The sequence below is a fragment of the Poecilia reticulata genome, chromosome 1 (assembly GCF_904066995.2).
Source record: "Poecilia reticulata chromosome 1, P_reticulata-male-v2, whole genome shotgun sequence".
Lineage (NCBI taxonomy): Eukaryota > Metazoa > Chordata > Actinopteri > Cyprinodontiformes > Poeciliidae > Poecilia > Poecilia reticulata.
In genome coordinates, this window is record NC_088830.1 from 26,679,610 (window position 1) to 26,698,695 (window position 19,086).

At 36.6% G+C, this 19,086-nt stretch overlaps 2 long non-coding RNA genes across 3 annotated transcripts; both read right to left on the bottom strand.

Moving 5' to 3' along the window:
• Positions 1–10,802: 10,802 nt before the first annotated feature.
• On the bottom strand, positions 10,803–12,977 carry LOC145548102 (uncharacterized). The gene is made up of 4 exons (XR_014084453.1): positions 12,833–12,977; positions 12,704–12,744; positions 12,408–12,517; positions 10,803–11,545 (listed from the first exon to the last, which is right to left on the bottom strand). It is a non-coding gene; the product is annotated as an uncharacterized LOC145548102 (long non-coding RNA).
• A 2,957-nt stretch (positions 12,978–15,934) lies between these two features.
• Positions 15,935–17,819, bottom strand: LOC145552658 (uncharacterized). 2 transcript variants are annotated; one of them, XR_014088800.1, is made up of 4 exons: positions 17,659–17,819; positions 17,236–17,351; positions 16,327–16,382; positions 15,935–16,053 (listed from the first exon to the last, which is right to left on the bottom strand). It is a non-coding gene; the product is annotated as an uncharacterized LOC145552658 (long non-coding RNA). The 2 variants fall into 2 exon arrangements; XR_014088799.1 differs by lacking the exon at positions 17,659–17,819 and having other exon boundaries at positions 17,236–17,594.
• Positions 17,820–19,086: the final 1,267 nt, after the last annotated feature.

Here is a 19,086-nt window from a genome sequence, read left to right on the forward strand (position 1 = left end):
TAACAGGAAATGACTCCAAAATAAGGATGGTATCCGGTTTTTTTTCTTTATGAATGTGAAGCAAATACCCCAAAACATCTTTAAAATTACAACATTGACTTCAAAGATATATACTACTAAAGAGTGTTAGAAATGGTCATTATCAGATTTTACAAATACACAGAATTAAAAATTAACATTATTTTAAGCATTTTTCAATTATCCTAAACAGGGTATATAATTTATGACAGAAGTGTAGTGTAATAATTCCTGTTTCAGACTTTAATTGAAGCCTTTCTGAGAAGATTTTGCATATTTTACCTCAGTCTGTATTGCTTTCCCACCCAATAATCTCCTTTCTCCTAATGTCTCCTTTTAATAGATTCCCAATAAAATACTACAGACATTTATATTTATTTATTGCTGGTGAGACGTTTTACAGAAGAGCAGAGGAAACATTAGACATAACTTTTTACTTCTTGAAATCCTCAAAAACAAGTTTGCTTGATGGTCTTTATTATATTTGTCACTCCTTTGGAAAGGCATCTATGTGCATGTTTTATCTTTAACGTTCACAGCAGTTAGTGGCATTCAAATTCATTCATGTAAAATGACTCCAATGTGTAGTGATAGTAGATATTGTTATTGAAATGTTAGACGCCGCAACAAAGATCCCTTTGTCCAGTTTATCTGAGAGGAAGGGCAAATAATTATCTTTTAGACTTTGTACAGGGTAGTAATAAAACTGCATTACAATAACTGACATCGAATTGAGCTGCATTTAGTTGTGTCTACTGTCTTCTACTATTTAAGTTAAATAAATGTAAAGTTTTAGATTTTGAACCTAAATGTGAGTTTGTGAAAGATAAACTTACAGCAGTAAGTTGTTTTGAAGTTTTTATTAATTTGATCAAACCTCCAAGAGTTTAATAAACTAGAGTTTTTAGGTTAAAAAACTGAAAGAAGAAAAAGACAGGAACTATTTCCCAGAATGCTTAGCGGCATGTTTCTGTATCGTGAGATGGAAGTGCGTTACATTGATCTGACTCTGGTGATTTATTAAGGAAAATGTTTATTTTAAAGCCTGAGGATAAAGTCCTGATCACACTGAATGTTTCTGAGCTGAATTCATTGTGATGTTTAATAAAATTCATTATCAGGTCAGAAATTTTGTTCATGTAATTTGAAACAAGAATTAAAATTATTCTAAAGTAAAATAAGTAGTTATAGTAACTTAATATTGTGAGTAAAATAATAGATAAATGTGGCTCTTTAACCAGGTGAGGACAGATTTTTTTCTTACATATTGTGAAATAATGATTTGGTTTAAATTGTAGAAATAAGTTAAAATTTCTAGGATTTATTTACTTATTGATGATATGTAGATTATTCAACACATTTCAAGATATTCCATCTTCTGCTATGCTAATTAAATGATAAAACTAATTTTACGTAGATCTGATAATAAAGCAAACCACATTTGACCATAACTTAAGTAACTTTAACAAAGATATGTTTATATATATATAGTTTTAACTGTCATCATGTTAAAACTGTAGTCATCATGTTGTGACAGTACAACATAAATATGCTGCTGGAGTTCATGTTCATAACTTGATGAGTTTATGACAGCATGTGAATGTTTGCATGTGTGACCAGTTTTCGCCTCTTTTGAAACTAATCATGCAACAGATCATTTTCTCAACCTTAACTCTGAAATGTCCTTTGAAAGACCCAAGATGGTGAGAAATACCTAAACCAGTTTTGCCGCCTCATTCTAACTTGCAGATGGAAACAGAGATATAAAGATTAGAAAAGATGGTTTGTTCATCTCTTTCTGCACGTCTGCTTCTAGAAACATATGAGGAAGTTGGTATGAGGCTGTAAAAACGCTTCTGTTTATGGTGATCAAATACACATTTGTGCTTGATTGCAAGTCATGTACGGAAGAAACGCGGTTCAGTCGAGCCTTTAGTGGCCCTGAACAAAGAAAAGTTACTAAACAGGTACAGTGGGAACGGAACGTATTCAGACCCCTTTAATTTTTCACTCTTTGTTTCATTGCAGCCATTTTCTAAAATCAAAAAAGTTTGGATTATTTCTCATGAATGTACTCAGCATCCCATATGCAGAAAAAAAGAAATGTTGATATTTTTTACAAATTTATTTATTTATTTTTTTTATCTAAAATATCACATGACCATGTGTGATATTTCAGTTTTTCTTTTTTAATAAATTTGCAAACATTTCTAGTTCTTTCTGTCCTGATGAGATGCTGAATGTACATTCATGAGAATTAATCTAAGCTTTTTTGGTTTTAGCAAATCAGTAGCACTACAAGAAACACACTTAAGTCACAGGATTTATTTTTTATAAAGATAATAAAAACCTTGTCTTTTCTTAAATAGGTGCATTTTTTTTGTCAAATGTGTTTGATGTCTTTTTGTTCTTGGTCAAAACTTTGCACATTTTTACTTTATTGTGATACAGCCAGGAAGTTGTTCCCTAAGAACAGAAATAAACATAAAACAGACTGAATGCTGAGCAAAGCTTTATTCTGAAGGGAAAATCAAGACATAAACAACAAAAAAACTCCAGTAAATACATAATTATTATGAATATACTATGAATCAATGAAATAAATTCTGATAACTCCAATTTCAAGAAATGTTTATCAAGTTTAATAGTCTGGGTTATTTTACACCAATGACTGTTTGCAACTTTTACGTATAAAAGTACAAAGTTTTTTCTCAGAAAATTAATCTTTTTCTTTTTAATGCACATTTAATAATTCAGATTATGAAACAAAATTTTATATCACACAAAAACGTCCCGAGGAAATATAAAATGCAATTTTCAACATAATTTCTTCAGTGAAATTTGTTAATCTCTAATTGCTTGGGTTAAATTCATATGATTTATGACAAGGTATAAATACAGATTCAGCTGACTAAATCTGTATTTAGCCAGTTTATCAACTTAATTGATATACTTAATATATCCAAGTATTTTAAAATAATACTTATTTTAAAAATAAACTTAGTTTATTAGTTTATTTTTTAAAATAATACTTATTTTAAAAAGAAACCTCATTTTCCTACAAAGCTAAAGTTCTTGTAATAAATCACGAGAACCCCATCTACTGTCTGCCCCCTGTCTTTTTTTGCCAGGCGGTTGATTATCATCATAACACCACCCAGCCACATTTTCAGTATTATTGCATGTCATGCAATGCAACTCACTATTCTCACTATTTACTGTATCACAACAAAATACGCGGTGCAGACCGATTGCTCCCCCAAGGCTTCTCAGAGAAGTACGCAGATCCTCTGGAGGATAAAGTATTCAAGCCTCATAATGATACTATAGTATCATTTACTATAGTACAAATGATACTATAGTATCATTATGAGGCTTGAATACTTTAGAAAACACAAAGACAGCCTTATATAAAAATGTAGCCTTGTAAGAGATCCAGAATATGATCCTCATTCTTGATGTTTGTACATCTCTTAAAACATAAAGAAGCATAAACATAAATAAGCAACATGCCTTATGTTATAGTGTGATTATTGAGCATGGATTTCATGTTATGCAGATACTCTGCATGTTCAGCTGTGCTGTTAGGCAATTTTCAAACTGTGGCCGCCACAACCTTTGTTCCAGTGAATGTTGAGGAATATAATTATGTTAATAGTTAAAAGTTGTGTTAATTCACATTGAGATATGTTTTACTGAAAGGAATGTGTTATGTTGTGCTGGTTCAACACCAAATAAGGTGTTGTACGAGACATTCCTGGCAGGCAAGGGACTCAGCCAGAGTCTCTGTTTGGACAGATAAGAACTAACAATCTGACTAATGGTCCTCTGAAGGAGCAGATTTAACGTCCACGAGGTCGGCCCAGAATTCTCGGAACTTCCAATACACACTCAATGTAAAACAGAGTCAGAAGCAAGATTCAGAATGCCATTGGTCAGATGGTTTCCAATACACAATAGCAGACTGAAAGCGGTATAAATGCTCAAAGCCAGAAGCAAAAGAGAAGACATTTTGGATTCTGAGACGATGAAAATGAGATGATGAAAATGTAATATGTGATTCCGCAGGTGTGTAGTAGATGCCTTCCTGGTTGTCAGTGAACCGGAGAGACTGGAGTTTTGTGTATCGTCTCTTTATTCATGAGTTTAGCGCCTTTGAATTCCTCCATATGAACGCCTCAGATTTTGACATTTTGGAAATTATTCTGAAGATTTTCAAAAAATTAGTTTATTGGGGTTTTTTTAAAGTGAAGAATCGACTTATGAGACCTAAGAAATCTTTTGTACCTGTCTTTATGGTTCAGATGACTATTACTTTAACATTTTAACCTTTGAAGCTGCAGTGTTTTATAAAATAGTTTTTTTTTAATATTTAATATTTGTCGTTGCAGTAAAAAATGGGACAGATAATTTGTGGAAAGACTGAGCTCCTCCACATCCTTCGAGTGCTACTATTGTTGGCTGTAGAAAAGCACAACTCCTGGTCAAAAACAACCAATCAGAGCCAGGAGGAGGGTCTTGGCGCAGTCAACCAATCTTGTGTACTTGCTGCTCAATGTGCTAATGATGGAGAAACAAACGCATCATTCCAGTAAAACCGTTCATTATCAGTGGCTGTGTTAATATCCTGAGCATTCATGGCTCTGTTGTGGTGAATCAGGTAAATGTGAGCAGCGTGTACACAGGGGCGGTTGACAGTGCTAAGACCCTCCTCCTCCTCATGGAGCTCCTTTTTTTTCACAGATTATCTTTCTTATATCGTACTGTCACAACATTGGGATAGTTTTGACAAGTTTTTTAAAAAAAATTTTAAGTAATCAAAGTTACAAACTGCAGCTTTAATTTTTTTTTTTTTTACCATTTTCTGTTTTGGGTGGAACAATTGTACAACATATCTTACTAATAAAACGTTATTGAAAACATCTTAGCAGTGTGTTGTTGGGCAGGAAGGGACTTTTTCTCTCTTCCCCAGAGTGGAGCTGCCCTGTGATATGCATAAACCAAACATTCTTGGTGTTTTCCAGCTTGATTATTTCAACATATTCAATGTATTTCAATGATCGCTGCACTTATAATGAAGCCTATTTCATTATCAGATGATGCTGAGTTTCATGAGAAATAATATTTACTTTTTTATTTTACCAAATGAAACAAAGAAAAAAAAATTTAATGTGCTTTGAATACTTTCCATGTCCACCGCATGTTAGAGCACCAACAGTGGAACGACAACCTGGCAAAGGTTTTAATACTTTTGTTATAAAAGGGATGAAAGTAAAAGGCAGGAAACTGATTTATGAATGCCTCCTGTAGCAATCAGCACTACAGCAGGAAGCAGTTTTGTAAAAAAAAATAAAGATCTTTGCTTATTTTGTATATTTTTGTCAAATGTGATGTTTTGTTTGTTTTTGGTCAAAACTTTGGAAATTTTTACTTTGTTGTGATTTTTACTTGTTTCCTCAATAAAAATAAACATAAAACAGACTAAATGCTGAACAAAGCTTTATTGTGAAGAGAAAATCAAGGCAATAAAAAAAGGTCCAGTAAATACATCATTATTGTGCCATAAATCAATTAAATAAATTCTGATAACTCTCCAGAAATGTTGATCAAATGTAATAGTCTGGGTTATTTTACACCAACAGCTGTTTGCGACCTACACAAATGTGTAAAAGTACATCAAGTGTCAGAAAAATATTCATATAAAGCACTTTAGAAAAGTTTTCTCATAGATTTCATCTTTTTTTTTAAGGTTTTATTGGCTCTAGTGGCCTTTATTGACATGAAAGTTGGTAATGGGAGAAGGGGAAGACATGCGGCAAAGGTCACCAGGCCAGGAATCAAACCTGCGACGGCCGCGTCGAGGACTAAGGCCTCCATACATGGGTTGTGCTTAACCCCTGCGCCACTGCAGCACACCCTCTGTTTTTTTTTAACACACATTTAATATTTCTGATCATGAAACTTTAAAATCACAAAAACCACCCAAGAAAATACAAAATACAATTTGTCTAATCATTTCCTGGTCAGTGAAATCAGTTAATCTCTAATTGTTTGTGTTTCATTCACATGATTTATGGCATTGAATATTAACATGGACTCAGTTGACTAACAAATAACCTAGATATTATTTTAAGAATAAATCTAATCTTCCTGCAAAGCTAAAGTTCATGTAATGCATCATGAGAGCCCCACCTACTGTTTACCACCTGCCGTTTCAGACTGGCGGCTGATTATTAAAAGTGAACATTTAATGTAAACTACAGATTGAACACAAAAGTGAACATTTATCTGAAATAAATGTATTTGCTACATGTAAGCTTAGAATATCTGCAGCTGATGTTAAATCTTATATTAAACCTCATCAACTCTCAGGATTCTCTGCACATTTGGTTTCAGTATTTTTCCAAACTTGTCTGAAGACTTTGAAGTTAACAGTTAATAGACTTTAGATGTTAAATCACTCACTGAAAACATGTTAAATACTAGATCTCATAACTTTTGTTTTATTTTATTTGGAGATACATTTAGTTGAAACCTATCTAAAGTGGGATAAAGGTTAAAAAAGACAACTCAGAGTTTCAAGGTTTTCAATCTGATCTGTCTAAAATCATCTGTTTTTCAGTTTCAATCATCCATCCATTTTCTTACACCCTTGTCCCTCAGTGGGGATGGGAGGGTTGCTGGTGCCCATCTCCAGCTAACGTTCCGGGCGAGAGGCGGGGTCACCCTGGACAGGTCGCCTGTCTGTCGCAGGGCAACACAGAGACAAGCAACCATGCGCACACACACTCACACCTAGGGACAATTTGGAGAGGCCAATTAACCTGACAGTCATGTTTTTGGACTGTGGGAGGAAACCGGAGTACCCAGAGAAAACCCACACATGCACAAGGAGAACATGCAAACTCCATGCAGAAAGATCGGGAATCGAACCCAGAACCTTTTTGCTGCAAGGCAACAGCTCTGTTTCAATCAAATAACAATAATAGTCTTTAAAAATATGACTATTTTATATATATTACCAGAGGTGAGTAGAGTAGCCACAAATTGTACTCAAGTAAAAGTAGCGCTACTTTAACCTATTTGTAATAAGGTAAAAGTAAAAAGTAGCCGTCCAAGAAATTACTGAAGTAAGAGTAAAAAAGTATTTGGTAAAAAGTTTTCTTCAAAACATAAAAAAATATATATTTTTAAAATGACATCATCAGATGTACCAAAATATAAAGATAAGTGGAAATTTTACTATTGTAAGCACCAAAATGACAATTCACATAAGTAACAAGACCTGCTTGTTACTTATATGATTGGAGGATCAAACAGAAAAACTCACCTTTGTTGTCTCAGGTGTTGATCTGTCAGAAGACAAAGACACACAAACATTTATTAATTTACTAATTTTGCTCAGGGTGGGTCCAGCACTCTGATGTTGGAGTGACAGTGAAAATGTTTGGCACATATTAAAATTAATTGCACACTAAGATTATCAAAAAGACCAAAAAATTAATTGCATCACAAGCATCAGCAACTCCATGAGTGTTGAGAAGAAATAAGATGGCTGAAATTAGACATTCTAGTAAGTAATCCTTTAATTTCTTTTTTTTTTTTTTAAGAAATGGTTTTTTAAAAAAAAATTTAAAGTAAAAGTACTGCAAAAGGGCAGCTTTGAATTTTCGTAATTAAAGCCACTTTTAATTACTAATTTATTAAAAGTAATTAATTATAATCAAAGTAATCCTTAAATTTCTTCTTAAACTTTTAGATATTTCATTTTGCAACAAAACAGGACTGAAGTCCAGTTTAGTCTGAAACCAAACGGTTTGGTTAAAAGTTTCAATAACAAATTTCTACCTGACGGCTCCGATGTCTCTTTCCTTCACTCTGTGTTTCCACTAAAGAAGCTGAAGATAAACCTGTCAGTCATACAATAAGGATGTTTTACCCTGAAGAGACATGTGACGTTGGAGTTGTACTGAACCCAGACATTGAGCAGTGGAGACACCTGCTGTTCAAGTTCTGCTAAAGAGCATCTTTGAAATCCTTAATCAGGTGTTTATCTGTCTTTGCATTTGCATAATTTTTTTCTGTTTCTGTTGTTTTACTGCCCTGCTGTCTAATAATAAAACACAACACAAAAAATGAATGGTCAAGTTTGAGGGATGAGTTCCTGCAGTCCCTGCTCAACATACTGATGTTTAAAAACAATCAAACATGAATAAATAAGTTGTTTTTCTTAATTTATTCATTTGTCTCTTAATTTCACTTAATTTTGCTTAATTTCACCCCCAAAGATTTTGCAATAAGTGATTCAGTAGTTTAAAATTATACAATTGTTCAGATGTCTCTTGAATAAAATGCAGTAAAAAAATTTTCATAACAGATAGAAACGTATATTTCCTGAAGTTTTCCCTAATATCATTACTGCTGGTGATGCAGGAGCTTGGAGGCTGAACTAGAAGAGCAAAGATGGCGGCAAAGACATTTTGGAAGCTGCTGCTTCCTGTAACGACTGGAAGACAATAAACTGATTAGTTTTGAGGTTCAGTCAACTACAGTTATGTAGTAGTTGTCAAATACACTGACCTAATACCACAAGTCTGATGATTACAAAACTGACCAGTAGACCATTGACAGGATAGAAAACACACATTTGAGCCAAGCCTCAAACACACCTTCTGCTTGGACATCCCATGCCAGCAAAGCTCAGATACAGTTTGTGGAAGCTGTTCCTCCTCATCACAACCTTCCTGATAGATTCATTTTTCTCCAAACAAACATTGCTGCCCCCACAAGCACAACCTCCGTGTCTTTCTTGCTATATATGTAAAGTCTAGCAAGATATCAACCAAAACCTTTGACTCAAAAACCTTTTTGCATGCCCAGAATTAGCATGCCAACCTCATACCTGACTTCTTCCTGCAGGAATTTGATCTACATTAGTCCCCGGTGCTTTTTATGGCTGTGGCCAAAACCCAGGAGTCCAGACTCAACACCAGTTCTGTTCATTCTAAAGCAACATCATTACAAAATAGTTGCTTTTCTTATTGCAGTGAGCAGCTTCTGTTAGCTTTTACACTAATTTTAAAACCGTTTACATGCACAAAAGTAAGGCTAAACAGTTTTCTGTAAAAACCACAAACACATTTTAAGTTCATTTTTTTACTTTTAATGCAGGCAATCAATGTTTTACAATGTTCAATATGGATGCTTTTTAAAAATATGCATAAAACATTATTTCAATGAAAACAACTTTTTTGCTTGACTGTATTAGATTTTAAAAATTAAGAATGATCAATACTTTGTTGGTTTCAAAGTTGCTTTATTGTATCCTCAAAACCCGTGACAGCTTTTTGTCCTTGTTTTCTGGTTTTAGACACTTTGCCTGTTCTCACCCTACCACATTTGGTTTGGCCTTCATTTTTCTATTACCCTACATTTGTTCACATGCTCCTCTCCTTCCTCTTCCTCCGCTTGACCTGCCACCTTGTGCGTGGCCTCCTCTTCCTCCGCTTGACCTGCCACCTTGTGCGTGGCCTCCTCTTCCTCCTCTTGACCTGCCACCTTGTGCGTGGCCTCCTCTTCCTCCGCTTGACCTGCCACCTTGTGCGAGGCCTCCTCTTCCTCCTCTTGACCTGCCACCTTGTGCGTGGCCTCCTCTTCCTCCGCTTGACCTGCCACCTTGTGCGAGGCCTCCTCTTCCTCCGCTTGATCTGCCACCTTGTCCGCGGCCTCCTCTTCCTCCGCTTGATCTGCCACCTTGTGCGCGGCCTCCTCTTCCTCCGCTTGACCTGCCACCTTGTGCGCGGCCTCCTCTTCCTCCGCTTGACCTGCCACCTTGTGCGCGGCCTCCTGTTCCTCTCCACCTTTCCTACGTCTTCCTCTCCTCACCTTTCCACCTTTCCTACGTCTTCCTCTCCTCATCTTTCCACCTTTCCTACGTCTTCCTCCTCCTCTCCTCATCTTTCCACCTTTCCTACGTCTTCCTCCTCCTCTCCTCATCTTTCCACCTTTCCTACGTCTTCCTCTCCTCATCTTTCCACCTTTCCTACGTCTTCCTCTCCTCATCTTTCCACCTTTCCTACGTCTTCCTCCTCCTCTCCTCATCTTTCCACCTTTCCTACGTCTTCCTCCTCCTCTCCTCACCTTTCCACCTTTCCTACGTCTTCCTCCTCCTCTCCTCACCTTTCCACCTTTCCTACGTCTTCCTCCTCCTCTCCTCACCTTTCCACCTTTCCTACGTCTTCCTCCTCCTCTCCTCACCTTGCCACCTTTCCTACGTCTTCCTCCTCCTCTCCTCACCTTGCCACCTTTCCTACGTCTTCCTCCTCCTCTCCTCACCTTTCCACCTTTCCTATGTCTTCCTCTCCTCACCTTTCCACCTTTCCTACGTCTTCCTCCTCCTCTCCTCACCTTGCCACCTTTCCTACGTCTTCCTCCTCCTCTCCTCACCTTGCCACCTTTCCTACGTCTTCCTCTCCTCACCTTGCCACCTTTCCTACGTCTTCCTCTCCTCACCTTTCCACCTTTCCTGCGTCTTCCTCCTCCTCTCCTCACCTTTCCACCTTTCCTGCGTCTTCCTCCTCCTCTCCTCACCTTTCCACCTTTCCTACGTCTTCCTCCTCCTCTCCTCACCTTGCCACCTTTCCTACGTCTTCCTCCTCCTCTCCTCACCTTTCCACCTTTCCTGCGTCTTCCTCCTCCTCTCCTCACCTTGCCACCTTTCCTACGTCTTCCTCTCCTCACCTTGCCACCTTTCCTACGTCTTCCTCTCCTCACCTTTCCACCTTTCCTGCGTCTTCCTCCTCCTCTCCTCACCTTTCCACCTTTCCTACGTCTTCCTCCTCCTCTCCTCACCTTGCCACCTTTCCTACGTCTTCCTCCTCCTCTCCTCACCTTTCCACCTTTCCTACGTCTTCCTCCTCCTCTCCTCCCCCTTCCACCTCCTCTCCTTCCCCTTCCACCTCCTCTAGCTTTGTTAATTCTGCGTTTTTCCAACTCTGTGACGTCATTTGATGGTGGTGTGTCTACAAGGCAGGAAGGAGCAACATTTTCAACAGAGCCGCAGTTTGTGCACCGGAAAGAACCACCAGGTTCATAACAGCGAAATATATTTTCTAGCCCGAATTTGGAAAGCTCCTGCTGCTTAAAGAGCTCAGCCCTTGTCGGCATCCCAGCATCAGCAACATCAACTACTTTGGAAAATACAAAGGCGTAACATCCCCAACTTTGAATGATTTTGTTAATGTTGGCAGCAATGCCATTCTCATTTATATTTTGGTATTTTTCAGAATAGATTATGATGGTGTTGCCCTGGCTTCCTGTTTGGCTGACTTTTATTTTCTCTAGCACATGGGATATCGCGAGTGACTGTGTTGATGCTGTCATTCTTTTGCCTTGGTACACGTCACCCTTTGAAACCGCTGTTTTCACTGCATCTGGTGGGTCTTCCTGCAGAACCTCCATCAGACGGCTTGCATCTTGGTTCTGTGGTATATTTACAGCCCAACTGGACGTGTCACCCAGCTGATACCTGTCAAAGAAAAGTATTTCACAACTGTTTTAGTGTAAAACATTGGAATAAGGTAGAAGGTCTTTAGTAAAGACTTGAACAGGTTAGGATAGGTCTATGGGCCAAACAAAACATGTTCAGAAAATCACTTTAAATCCAAATTAGCTGCTGCTCAAACACATGCACAATCAAATGACTGTACATCTTTGAAAAGCAGAAGTAGAGCATCCTGCACAACCAACAACAAACTGCAGCAAATGGTTTCTGAACAGTAGTTAACAACAAGACACTTGTCTTTTCCAGCAGCCATTGTACAGAGCATACAGCTGTAAAACCAGCCAATCAAATGTGCTGGAGCTCTGCTTGGGGTGCCTGGTGACAGGTTGGGCTTTGCTAAGGTTGGTAGGTAGCTTCTGGGTTCTGGGTAGGTAGCGTCTGGTCGGGGATTTGTTTAAGAGCTTGGGTTGTTTTTAAAAGTACCGGTAGTAAAAACCCAAATCAAAGTACAAAACAGTTTTTTATACTAATAGAGCATACATTGTTTCTCCTTTGGCATCTAGGGCCACTGGTTTTTGATACTGGTATTTTGTGGATTATAAGTCAAAAAATGGAGGTAATGGCAGAGAAAACGTTGTTTTTACTTCGGGTTATAAAACGGTTTGAAATCAGAGGCTTTTTTAGCAAAACTGTAGCATCCAAGTGAAGCACCAGGTTGTGTCTTCAATATTAAAACTACAGTCTTAATAATGAAAACATTACTCAGAAAATATCTGTTGAGCACAAGTCAGTTCTCACTATAGAGAGTTCAAGGCCATAGTTTTCTATGCTTCACTCTCTCTGCTTCTGTAGCTTATAGGTGGAACAAAACAAATCAATTACTCACTTGTTCTTGATGGTTTGCACAATATCTGAAAGCCATTTCTGGTCTAAAGCAGCCAGAGTGTTTCCAGCAGACAGGAAGAAGATCACAGTCACCCAGAACAGGCCTTTCATCTGAGCAGGGAAAAATTTACAAAGTAAATTATTTGAATTCACATAACAAAAGAAATATTTTAAGTTTATATTTTAGTATTTCATTGTAAGAAACTGCCTATTAAGTTGAGTTTGTAGATGCTTATTTTACAGATATGCTTTGTTGTTTTATTACTTAATAAAAATATATATTTTAAAATGTTACACCTTCCTGTCGGTAGCCAGCTGGATTCGCTGGTCCAGCTGCCCTAAAAGATTCAAACAAATAACAAATGTTTTATTTTTAGCAGTTTTAATTTAAAGAGTGAAAAGAAGTATTTTTATTAAATGTTCTACCTTAGATGCAGTTCAGAGGTTTTCTGCTCCACTTGTCCACGTGTTGATGAACCTGACACACTGAAGAGCTTTATTTTATAGGAGCCTCTCAGTCACACAAACCCCAGCTGGAGCACGTATTAGTTTATGATGAAATGTTATATTTCAAAACCTTTCTGACATGTAAATAAGAAAGCAAACAGGAGCTAATAAGAGGATATTCTAAATATTTGAGTATTTGAAGTTTGTGAAAATGTTATTAATTTAAAATATTAAATTAGTTGGGGGATTAAAAAAAAGATAAAAGATCCAGGAAACAGATTGTGTGAAGCTACATCCTGATGCATTTTGTCTATTTCTATAATTTGTTTGAATGTGGAAATAAATGCAACCATAAAACGTTTTTGGTGGTTGACACCAAACCAACTAACTCAGCTATTTAGAAATACTGTTCTTTGGACAGCTGAGTCTAAAATTATTTATTTGCATCCCAGAACAGAGAACATGGCATGAATCAAACGCAGGAAAAAGGCAAAAGAGCTTCGTAACTGTGAAGCACAGCGCTGGAAGAGTCATGATGTGGGAACGTTTTTCTGCAGCAGGACTTGAACTACTCGCCATGATAACTGTGCATCAAGACAGCGGAGTGTTAGGGCTACTCTAAAAAAATAAAGAGAATAATATTAAAAGGACAAAGTCGTAACATTTGGACAACTATGTTGTATGATAGGCTGCACAGTGGCGCAGTTGGTAGAGCTGTTGCCTTGCAGCAAGAAGGTTCTGAGTTCGATTCCCGGCCCCGGTTCTGCATGGAGTTTGCATGTTCTCCCTGTGTATGCGTGGGTTTTCTCCGGGTACTCTGGTTTCCTCCCACAGTCCAAAAAACATGACTGTCAGGTTAATTGGCCTCTCCAAATTGCCCCTAGGTGTGAGTGTGTGTGTCCTGTGTGTCTCTGTGTTGCCCTGCGACAGACTGGCGACCTGTCCAGGGTGTACCCCGCCTCTCGCCTGAAATGTTGGCTGGAGATGGGCACCAGCACCCCTCCCGACCCCACTGAGGGAAGAAGGGTGCACTGGACACTGCAACATAACAACATGGATGACTTAGAAAAGCTTTACAAACATGAAACCTCTCAAACATTTAACAGCTGGAAGACTGATGTAAGAAACTGGTGAATGACTGAGATAACTATCTAGCTGAAGATATTTTGTGAATATTTCTTTTGAAACAATTGAATTCTCGCACATTTTTCACACGTAAATATACATTTGTTTACACCAATTATTTGACCTTATAAAACTGATATCATCAGCCAATTAGAAACTAAAAACTTCTCCTTGGTCTCACCATTGTGGGAACCATTTCATGTGTGCAAAGCTGACAGCAGCGTCTTCATTAATTCACTCCATGTTTTATGAATTTCCATCCTTCCATCCATTTTCTTACACCCTTGTCCCTCAGTGGGTCAGGAGTGTTGCTGGTTCCTCTCCAGCTAACGCTCCGGGCGAGAGGCGGGGTCACCCTGGACAGGTCGCCAGTCTGTCGCAGAGCAACACAAAGACACACAGGACACACAATCATGCACACACACACTCACACCTAGGGGCAATTTAGACAGACCAATTAACCTGACAGTCATGTTTTTGGACTGTGGGAGGAAACCGGAGTACCCGGAGAAAACCCATGCATGCACAGGAAGAACATGCAAACTCCATGCAGAAAGACCGGGGCCGGGAATCGAACCCAGAACCTTCTTGCTGCAAGGCAACAGCTCTACCAACTGCGCCACTGTGCAGCCCGTTTTGTGAATTTGTGTCAGTAATAAGAAAAGTGTCCATTGTTGTCAAGATATATAGGATTACAAATTGGTTTTTGTTAGGATTTAGAACGTACTTGTTTTGTAGTGCATACATTTTAACATACACATATTTTAATTAAAAAAAATTCTTCACTTGAATGCAAATTATTCTAATTGAAATAAACCAGGGAGGAAAATAAAGTTTCTAATACATATTTCTACATCAGAGTAGATTTTATGTTGTCAGGTGGATGATATGTAGAAAATTCCTGCATGACTTTTAATGTTTAACGTTGCTGTTTTTGCAACACGTTCATTTCCTCTTTTCTGTCTGCAGAGAGAACGGCGTGTTGCTGCAGCTTAGAGCTACATGAACCGTGAAATTATTTCTCTGTGAACCGTGAAATACTTCGTCATGAGGTAATGACTGACAGAAAAGCTGTGGTTCAAAACACATTTTCACAACATCTCTTATCTTTTGGTTACCAAAAGTAGTCGAGACAAACTAAGCAAGATTTGATGATAGTTTGAAAGCAAAACTAAATTGTAATTAAACTGAATATTTTTTTGAAGAGGATGATTGAATATTTTAAACTCTGAAGGGGATTTACTAGAGTTATTGTTTTGCACCTGAAAAGAATAAGAAGGCAAACAGAAGTCAGTTCCAACAACTCTCCGTTGATAAGCTGGTTCCTTACTCTGTTGTGTATATACTTTTTCTTTTTCTGTCTTTTTGTTTTAAAAATACATTTATTGAACTTTATAAACCCTTAATTGTCGCCCACAAAACATTTAAATGAAAGCAGTGGTGGGTAAAGTATTTAAAAAATGTTCTCAAGTAAAAGTAAAAAGTAGCCATCCAAGCAATTACTCAAGTAAGCGTAGAAAAGTAAAAAGTCTATTGAAGTACTTAGTAGATGATCAAATTATTATCTGAAGCTTTATTCTTCCCTCCTTTGATTTTTTTCCTCAAGCTTTTAAGTCCTGATTCTTTTGTCTTTTCTACATAGACTATTGATGGTCAGGTTTTTTTTTTTTTTTCTTAAAAACAGAAATCTTCATATCTTCTCTTCTTCTATAGTTTTCGTATGAATGCTATGAAGTTGTTTTTGGTTTTACATTTCTGTGGTTATTTACATTTTTAATCGACTTTGAAATAATTACAGTCACTGTGCCTTTGTAATCATGTGGTTTTAAGTTTTCATTTTGAGCAAACAGAGTTATTTACATAAATGCAATGACTTCTAATGAAACAGCTTTTTTTGTTATGAGCACCAGGTTTATTATAGCGGTAAATCAATAAATCAGCTGTTTAACAACGAAACAAGACGTGGGATTTTTTATTGCAACCTCATGAAGTGAAATTACGTTGTCAGCTGCGCAGCGTTATGAGGTTCTTGGTAACTTCAGGTCCTTGTTGCTAATTTTCTCCATCACCTGCACCTGAAAGAACAGTGACAATATAAACAAGTTAAATGTGTTAAAATTAAACAGTAATTTAGTCAACATTTGGACTTCTGGCTCTGTAATCTAAAAACGGTTTGCTAAAACAATGTAATACTTTGCAGGTAATTTTGTTTTAATATAACATAAAAAATACTTCCTTCATTTGTAAATATCCCACTTTTATTTCTGGCTTGTTACGGTTGTTCAGGATTAAAAATGTACAGTTTTAATACAGATTTGATTCGGTCATTTTGATTTAGGCTGCCTCACCGTTTGAAGACGCTGGAGCTTCTTCTGGTTTACTTGCTTTCCCAGTGAGTTTTTCCCTGTTAGGAAACAAAACACGGCTTGTTAGGATGATAATAGGTTCTTTTCTTATTGCATATAAACTGAAGCCTTGTGATAAAAAAAAGGAAAACAATATTTTGAGTGGTAAAATAAAATTATCCAGTAATACATAAATGCATATTTCCTTGTTTTGGCTCATTTAGCACTATGAGCTAAATTCACCATTCAGCAGCATTTGGGTCATAAATAATGCATTTTAATAAGCTATCATAACCATCTGCAGCATAAAAAGGTTATATGAGCTCATTGTAGTTTAATGATATAGAGGTTTTTATGACACTTTAAGCAGAATATGAGTCTGTGCAGTTTTTCTGAGCTTTTTTAAAGTTACTACAACCCAAAACATAATGAAAGGTTTTCAATGAGATTTTAGAAAATGTGTAAAGTCTGAGCAGCTTTTATCAAAGTCTGCAGAACTGGTTCATCTGCAAAGTACAAGGGAGAACTATTTAACTAGTGAAGTAACGAACTGATTCAGATTTTTCTGAAAATATCCTTTGCCAGCATTGCTACATGTGTCAGTTTACTCCTCTCTGCAACTCAAAGTCGGGTTTTTGACGGCACCATGTTGAAATTAGTGATGCTGTCTTTGCCAAACTGAAGTAATTTTGTAAAACAACAAAACATAGAGGTGCATAGACTGTAAAACATTTTGAAGGTGGTTTAACTGCTGTACGTTTATCTTTCACAAACTCACGTCTAGCTTTAAAATCAAAAACTTTAAAGACAGTAGAAGACAGTAGACACGACTAAATGCGGCTCAAATGTTTTAAAGTGTGTATCAACACTAATAATGTACCATATTCCATGAGTCCAGTAATTCTGACTTACTTTATTTTTTTCCATAGACCTCGAGCATTTCTGTCGTGTGAACTTTGCTCTTCAGCCGTGGTTCCAGTTGACAGAAGAAGTCCCTCAATCACAACCAGCACACAAAGTCCAGTCAGCTGTTTGATTAAAAGATGCTTTAATTAAAGAAGCGGCGCTTTTAATTCAGAGCTGTGACAAAAATTTACTATACACAAGGAGGGCAATGACATATAGAAGGCTGTAATTTAAAATATCTGTCAGTAAACGAGAGCCTGGAATGTTTTTGGATTCTTAAAAGAATAAAACATCTGATTATTTAAATATTTTCTGTCATATGTGCACCAAAGCATTATGGAACAGAGTCTCTTTAGTTCAAAACAAAATCACATTTTAACAAATTCTTCCTTCTGTCAAAGTGTTTTTCTTTAAAATGTGTCTTTTTACCTGAAAGCTGGAGCTTCAGAAGGTTTCCTGTTCGCTTCCTGCGTTGAATCCTCTGAGCAGCCAAATGGCATTTTTATAGAGAAATGAGTGGATGGCTATTTGCCTGCCAAAGTCATTGGGATCTTATCTAAACATACAAATTGGTTTTTTTGAATTTATTCAAAAGAAGGTAACAGGAAATGACTCCAAAATAAGGATGGTATCCGTTTTTTTCTTTATGAATGTGAAGCAAATACCCCAAAACATCTTTAAAATTACAACATTGACTTCAAATTCAAAGATATATACTACTGAAGAGTGTTAGAAATGGTCATTATCAGATTTTACAAATACACAGAATTAAAAATTAACATTATTTTAAGCATTTTTCAATTATCCTAAACAGGGTATATAATTTATGACAGAAGTGTAGTGTAATAATTCCTGTTTCAGACTTTAATTGAAGCCTTTCTGAGAAGATTTTGCATATTTTACCTCAGTCTGTATTGCTTTCCCACCCAATAATCTCCTTTCTCCTAATGTCTCCTTTTAATAGATTCCCAATAAAATACTACAGACATTTATATTTATTTATTGCTGGTGAGACGTTTTACAGAAGAGCAGAGGAAACATTAGACATAACTTTTTACTTCTTGAAATCCTCAAAAACAAGTTTGCTTGATGGTCTTTATTATATTTGTCACTCCTTTGGAAAGGCATCTATGTGCATGTTTTATCTTTAACGTTCACAGCAGTTAGTGGCATTCAAATTCATTCATGTAAAATGACTCCAATGTGTAGTGATAGTAGATATTGTTATTGAAATGTTAGACGCCGCAACAAAGATCCCTTTGTCCAGTTTATCTGAGAGGAAGGGCAAATATTAGACTTTGTACAAGGTAGTAATAAAACTGCATTACAATAACTGACATCGAATTGAGCTGCATTTAGTTGTGTCAACTATCTTCTACTCTTTAAGTTAAATAAATCTAGCGAGTTTTAGATTTTGTGTTTGTGAAAGATAAACTTACAGCAGTAAGTTGTGTTAACTTTTTATTAATTTAGTCAAACCTCCAAGAGTTGAACAAACTAGAGTTTTTAGGTTTGCACTTAAAAAACTGAAAGAAGAAAAAGACAGGAGTGGGAACTATTTCCCAGAATGCTTAGCGGCATGTTTCTGTTTCCTGAGATGGAAGTGCGTTACATTGATCTGACTCTGGTGTTTTATTAAGGTAAATGTTTATTTTAAAGCCTGAGGATAAAGTCCTGATCACACTGAATGTTTCTGAGCTGAATTCATTGTGATGTTTAATAAAATTCATTATCAGGTCAGAAATTTTGTTCATGTAATTTGAAACAAGAATTAAAATTATTCTAAAGTAAAATAAGTAGTTATAGTAACTTAATATTGTGAGTAAAATAATAGATAAATGTGGCTCTTTAACCAGG